Here is an 8,278-nt window from a genome sequence, read left to right as displayed (position 1 = left end):
CACGGTCAGAAGCTGCTGAACAAGCAGCTCAACGGTGAAGCAGGTACGCTGGGTGGTGCTTACCAGACTTGACTTAACCATCAAGCAAACCATGAAGTCATCCATGACCTCACCTCAAGTAGCCCACCATAGGCTTTTCAGAAGTATCTCACAATAGCTAGGTCTCATAGCCCACAACTAGCTTTGGTGAGTCATACACAAAGGTGACTAAGCTACTTGGTCAAGGGACCAAACCCATGCTGAAGAGTTTGGTCAGCTGTTGAGCGGTCAAGCTCAGCGGTCTAGCATGAGGCCTATAAATAGGAGGCCAATTCCTTCGAGCAAAACAGATTGGAAAACACCATTTCTTCATAAATTCCTCTAAAAAATACTTGAAGACCAGAATTCTCTCATCTTGGAATTCTTTCTTCATTTCTTAGTTTAGAATTTTCATTTTCAAGTAAGTTTTTGTAATTTTTAGTTAGAATTCAATAGGAGAGTAACTAAAATCCATTAACGGACTGTTAGAGAGTAACTAAAATCCATTTTTCAATTATCTATTAAAACTGTTAAAAATTATTTTCACGTTAATTGATTAAAGCTTCTTTTAATCGATTAGCTGGGATATTTTCAGTTAAGATGTTAATTGGTAAACTACCTATATGTTATGTTTATCAACTATACATGTTTTACCTTTATGCTATGCCTTTAATGAACAAATAACATATATGATTAATGCATGAACATATAATAAGCTAGATGGCATGTCACATGTAAATGATCTGATAGTTTTTAGTCTTTGTGAGATTTGCATCTAGGTTTACCTTACCTAGACTCAATAACTAAGACACATATAAGACTCTAGTCTAGACATGAAGCTCTTGAATCTTTGGCATGTTGATTTGTTGAGTTGTCTTTAAGCTTTCACTAAGTCCTTTGTCTTCATCAAAACATAGGCAAGCTTGATTTCTCTCTTGACATATTGCACTTTCACACTAATAGTCTAAATTATCAAAATAATATTCGTTTATACAACATGATAATGGCGTTCACATCATTATGAGCCAAAATTGATGGATCTGTCAATAATGGTAGAGGTCCACCAACAATCGGGATACAAAGACAACTATGTCATTGCATTGGTAGCATGTTGACTATGCCAAGACAACTTCCCAAGTTTTTCCAACTACATATTTATGATACAGAGCATGAAATTCAAAATAAGATGGAAGGAATAAGGTAAAAAAAAATATGTCTTGCTTTAGACTTTTAGTAATATTTTTCTATCATATTACTCATTACTTTAGACTTTTAGGAATTATCAAAGATGTTGGATGACAACAATGTCCATGCAAAATCCTTCAGAATGGTAGGTAAAAGATTAAGAGATGGTGATGTTCCAAACTTGCTGCTTTAATTATTGGAGACATTGACTCAACATCACAAGGATATATAATTATGGAAACACAAAATGGCCAATTGAAAAGAATTGATGAATTGCATGCAAGCTATTTGGCTTTCCAATATATGTTGTTGTTTCCATTTGGAGTGGATGGATATAGACATGATATTTCTCATAGAGTTAGACTGGTTCTCATAATAGAAAACGGAATCGTATAATGGTAAGAGAATGAATGTCATTTAGATTGAAAACTAGAAAAAACGAGGCTCAAACTTTGTTGTGTTCAAGAAAGCTATTTTGTCAGTTTTTAGTTGATGCTTATACTATGGTGGAATCTGAAAGGTTGTCTTTTATCAAAAGAAACCAAAAAAACTGAGGGTGGATAAATATGTAAATCTGAATGAATCACAACAAAGTGATCAAAGTCAATGATCTAATAGGGGAAAGAGTCATATTACCATCAACTTTTGTTCGCAACCGTAGATACATGGATCAATTATATTTTGATGGGAAGGCCATTTGTAGTTCATTCGGATTTCATAATTTTTTTTTACAATGAAATGCAATCCTAATTGGTCTGAATTATCAGATTTGTTAAGCACATTGGTTTGAAGCCACATGATCAACTATATATCATCTCAGGGGTTTTCAAAATGAAGTTTTAAGAATTACTCCAAGATTTAAAGAAAAAGCATATTTTGAGTTAAATACCTGCATGTAAGTATATATTTCAAAATAATTCATTTCATCATGTCGAATTTTATTACTTTGCTTTTGATTAATTTGATATAATTTTTTTTCTTATTGTAATGTTTCATATGTGTACACAATAAAATTTCAGAAAAGAGAGTTATCACGTGCACACTTGCTTATATTTTAGCATCCATCTAATAAATACCCATCTCTTGATGACATAGATAGAATTATATGTGTTGAAATTCCAAATCGAAGTGATGATCATGAATTCTACAACTTGGTCAAATCATATATGATTCATGGTCCATGTGGTTCTTGCAATATGTCTTCTCCATGTATGAAAGATGGTAAATGCTCTCGATATTTTTCAAAACAATTCCAAAAACCTACAATTGTTAATCAAGATGACTATCAAGTTTATAGGAGAAGAGATAATGGAAACATTGTTGGAAAAATGGTATTTCTCTTGACAATCGTTCTGTTGTCCCTTGCAATCCACAATTATTAAGGAAATATCATGCACACATTAATATGGAGTGGTGTAGCCAAAGTACTTCAATTAAATGTTTATTCAAGTATATCAATAAAGGTTATGATAAGATCATAACTGTTATTGAAACAACAGAAAATGGTGGATCACAAACTGAAGGAAACATTGATGAGGTTAAACAATATCTTGATTATAGATATAGATCACCATCAAAAGCATGTTGGAGGTTTTTATTTTAGATTTCTTATTCATAAAAGACAACCTACAGTAGAAAGATTGTATTATGAGGACATTGACAATATACTGTCAAGACCAACAATATCACAGTCCATGTGTCAAAATTTATGTTAAGCTCAATATGTGTCAAAATTTATGTTAAGCTCAATATGTGTCAAAATTAGTTTGTGAAAAAGAATAGGACTTGGAAACCAAAAAAATCAGGTTATACAATTGGTAGACTAATTTGGGTTTCTCCATGCACTAGTGATGTATATTATCTTAGGATGATGTTGACAGTGGTTAAGGGCCAAACGAGTTATGAAGATATTAGAACAGTGGTAGAAATTCAATATTGTACCTTTAGATATGCATGTTTTGCAATAAGCTTACTTTAGGATGATAGAGAATACATTAAAGTGCTAAGAGAAGCGGAGGATTGGGGTTATAGGTTCTACCTAAGGAAATTATTAGTTACAATGTTCTTATCAATGGCAGAATTGGTGCTTAGTGATTGGTGCTTAGTGATGAACAATTGCAGAATCTAACTTTGTTGGAGATTGAGAAACTACTTAAACGAAATCAGAAAAGTTTGAAAGACTATCCTCCAATGTGATACCCAAATGGATATATCACAAGTCAATTGGGCAGAAAACTCATATATAAAGAACTTAATTATAATACAATTGAATTAAAGGAAAGCGTCAATCTTCGTTTCCAATCTCTCACATGTAGTACAATCGGTTTTCTATCTAACTATCAACTTAGTATTGTTTACTAATCTTTATGTAGTGTTAAAATTGATTTCTACATGTTCATATCATATATTACAGACAAGCAATCTAAAATATTCCACATTGTCATCCAAGCTATAAAACAACAAGGACACATGTTTTTCCTATATGGTTATGGGGGGGATGGTAAAACCCATATGTGGAGAACTCCAACATATGCGTTGAGATCTCAAAAACAAATTATTTTAATTGTTTCTTCCAGTGCTCTAACTTCTTTGTTGTTACGAGGAGATAGAATAACACGCTCTAAATTCAAAATTCTTGTACCAAGTCTTGAGAACTCTGTTTGAACATTCATCAAAGTTCTAAACTTGCTAACTTACTGAAACAAACTAAGTTAATTATATGGGATGAAGCTCTGATGACACATAAGTTTTGCTTTGAGGTACTTGATAGAAGCCTTGCAGATATAATTGGTACAACAACAAATGACTCAATTTTATTCGGAGAAAAAGTTGTAGTTTTTTAAGGTGATCTTAAATAAATCTTGCTAGTGGTTTCAAGATGGTATCATTTTGATATTGTGCATGCATCAATTAACTCATCCTATCTTTGGAATCAATATAGAATTTTGAATCTTACAAAGAACATGTGTTTAAAAAATAATGACAATGCAACAAAATTATCAGAGTCTAATGATGGTTGTGTTGAAGTTGGTAGTCCAGAAGAATTTTTATTCTTAATAACCCAATTGATGCAATAGTGACTAGCACTTATTCGAACTTACAAATTTACTACAAAGATGAAGAATTTCTACAATCTAGGGCAATATTTGCATCAAAAGTTGAGATTGTTGACCAAATCAATGAATATGTTCTAAGCATAATTTTAGGTAAATTTATTTTATTTCTCTTCAACTTTTATATATTTGTAGACTTCTACTAATAAATTGTCTAATGTATAACTATAGCTGAGAAAAATGAATACATAAGTTCGGATTAAGTTGATATGTCTAATGCCAATGATATTGAAGCAGTCAGCATACTAATTCCAAAATTTCTAAACTCACTTTCAACAATTGGTCTCCCAAATCATAAAATCAAGTTGAAAGTTGGAACTTTAATCATGTTATTGATGAATTTAGACCAGTCAAAATGATTATGTAATGGTACAAAAATGGTAGTCATTAAAATACCAAAACATGTACTTAAAGTAAAAATCATATCCGGTAAAAATGTTGGACATGTCATATATATTCCTTGCATATCAATGTAATCTACATGGCCTTTCAAGCTTATCAGAAGACAATTCCCTATAATTGTTTCATATGCTATGACAATCAATAAATCTCAAGGTTAATCATTAGAGATTGTAGGCTTATATTTACCTAGACTAGTATTCAGTCGTGGTCAATTATATATTGTTATCTCAATAGCTAAAAACAAGAAGGGATTGTAGATTTTAATTCATGATAAGGATAGTCAACCACTAAAGTCAACAATAGGTTCTACACCATATCATTCACCAACAACTCTACTTCATCAAACAGATACATAAATATCATCATTCATCAAGTAATCATTACCAAATATTTAATTAACCAATTACTTTATGTTATTTAAATACATTCTAAATAAATACATTATCATTTGTACGAATACACATATATCCTACTACTCAATCTTTAAAACTTAGGAATTAGAATCGGTCAACTAAGGAAGCAATATCAACTACATATATAACATAATTAGAATATATCTAACAATAAACTAACAATATATCATCATATTTCAACTTAACTACATTAAGAAGGTAACAATAGTCCATCATTTATCAGAACAACATCTGAAAGTGCAAAGTGTCAAGGATAGCACTAGCATGTCTTTGCCTATATTTTGATGAAGACAAAGGTTTAACGAAGCTTGAAGATGGCTCAACAATCAATAGGTCTTATGCTCATTTGGTCATGTCTAGACTAAGATATAAATTGAGTCTATAATCTAAGTAGTGTGGGATGTGTGTCGTAGTAATTGAGTATAGGTTAGGTAAACCTAGATGCTAGTCTCTTAAGCCATCTTAATTGAACTATCATATTCATGAGATACATCATCTAGTTAATTGTATGTTCATGCATCTATCATACATTTTATATGTGCATATTAGGCATAATATAATTGGTAAAGCATGTATGTTTATTGTGCATGACATATGAGAAGTTTGTCATTTGAAACATATGCATAAATGTTCTAGTTAATCGATTAACGTGGTAACTTAATCGATTAACCTAACTGATTTTCTGTTGAATATGTTTTTTCTGTTTTAACTGATTTATGTGTCATTCTGTTGGCCCGTTAATCGATTAAATGGAAGTCTTAATCGATTAACTAGTCTGTTATGTGTTGTAACTGAAATATGTCTTTGCTGGTGTAACTGCTTAACTGTTTTTTCCAACGGATGAAACCACTTATTCTCCATGCTATAAATACGAGGCTTAACCTAGAATCCCATAGCATTGCATTTTGTTGTATAGGGCTGTTTAGAGAGCATTTTACATAGTATTTTACTGTTTTTCTGCAAGAGAGTTGCATGTGTGAGAAGAGAGATTATGATGTTTCTGCTATAACATGCTTTCTGTTTTTGCGTAATTTCATATTCATTCTTATATTGCTCACATGATCATATATTAGATTTTGATAGAAATAAATCATTTGTATACTAATATTAATTAACTCACTCTTATATTGATGGCTTAAGTGATTAGAATAAGGGTTAATCTTTGAGTCTTTATCTTGTAATATTTTAAGCATTTCTGTTCTTAGTATACCTTGTTGTTTAATGTATTTTTGTGTAGTCTGGATTTGTCTCTTGGTGTGAGATCACCATAGAGATTGAAGTTCTTCACCAAGGCTATGAGGTCTTGATTTGAGGATAAGAATCTTGGCAGGGGCGAGTTCGCGAGAAAGGTTTTCTCAAGAGGCGAAAGGGTAGAGTCAAACCAAGTTTTAGAGATCCTAGATTTCAAGAAGGGAGCGTCCAATTGGTATTTGTATCCTTAATTCAATATTGTCAAGAAATAAAATTTTCGTGATCCAGAAGGGGAGGTCTGGATGTAGTTTGCAGTGGACCACAAATGAACCAGGATAAAAATCATTTTTGCACTATTCTTTCTCTCTTTATCTTCCTTATGTTTCTTGCCATGATAAATTGAATCTGTTATTGAAAAGTTGGATATTTGTTTATTGTCATATACTTAATATTTGTGCATAAAAATATCTGAAATATATATGTTCAATTGTGTTTTAGTCATTGTGCAATTTGTCTGTTTAGTCATTCTGTTTTGTACAATAGTTAATCGATTAAACTCTGCTATTATCGATTAACTAGACTGTTTTTTCCAGCAGTTGGGTTTTTGATCAAGAAGCGATAATTGTTAACTGCTACACTTATTCAACCCCCTTCTAGGTATTCCTAGACCACTGATACCTAACAACATCATGATTAGACAACAGATTTCTTAAGGTTGGATATTTCTTACACATCAACTTTAACCGTAGCTTTCTTAACCGGATCTCTCCATAGTAACGCACCAAACTTACTTCAAGTGAGGTGCATATTTGTTCTGTATCAAGTTGTACCATTGCATATGCAATCAGCTATCATTAGTTATACAAATAGTTAATAATTAATTTTTAATTTAAATATATTTTCAATTAATCATAAACTAATAATATATACAATTGTATAACTTGTAAGACAACATATGTGCTCCCCAATTGGGCTAGAGACAAATAATCTGGAGTTAGCTTACATTGCATAATTGGTGCTGATCTTGAAGATTGATAACCATTTTGCTTTGCTACCTTTTTCTCGAGTTCAATCCAATTTGTAAAAACAATGAGAAGGAAGTTTAGTGTAGCAACAATGTAACATCATCAATAGTAAGCTCATAGATTATACATTTTTAATTTCTCCTAGTTGATTCATAAATAGTTGACATTTTTTTCCTACCAAATGTATTCTCTTACCCTATGAGTAATGAACAAATCTTTTTTATCTCTCCCAACAAGTGATGCTGTAGGAATTGAGCTCTTGACCTTTTGATCATTCTAGAAATCTAGTAGGGCCTACAATATAGTTGACGTTAGCTTGGTGATGAGTTTGGATTAGTGCTCAACAATATGCTTGGTGATGAGATTGGATTAGTGCTCGACAATATGCTTGGTGAAATGTTTTCTTCACCAATAGTCTTCTTTATTACCATTATCAAATTCTGTAAGGATGACATTGACTATAAAAGACATTTGAGATCCAACAAATGAATGAGAAGATTTTTTTGGACGCCTACTAAGAACTTTGTTTAGACCAACCTTATTTTTTTTTCAACGTTTAGCCCAATAGTACTAATTGTAGCTTTTGTGAAGAATCACATTTGATGGATACCCCAACATGAAATAAAACATGTTAAGCAAATAAAGACATTGGAATCATAGAAGAGGAATTTTTAATTTTATCCACAATTTAGGATCATCATTTCCTTTGCATTGTCATTGTTATCTCCAACATAAACATTGAGAATAACGACACAAATTCACAAGCTTCAATGGCGAACAACCACTCATAGTAAGAGCCACCCGGTAAAAACATCCTTGTACATGGAAGTTTTAAACAAGAAAGTTGAAACTTTGAATGATAATAAAAAACGATTTACGGTGGCTTCAAGTTAGCACCATGGAGCTGCTGAGGTGCAAGCTCATAGCATAG

This window comes from Lupinus angustifolius, chromosome LG06 (genome assembly GCF_001865875.1).
Source record: "Lupinus angustifolius cultivar Tanjil chromosome LG06, LupAngTanjil_v1.0, whole genome shotgun sequence".
In the NCBI taxonomy this organism is placed as follows: domain Eukaryota; kingdom Viridiplantae; phylum Streptophyta; class Magnoliopsida; order Fabales; family Fabaceae; genus Lupinus; species Lupinus angustifolius.
The sequence above is the reverse complement of the archived record's forward strand: the minus strand, read 5'-3'. Positions refer to the sequence as shown.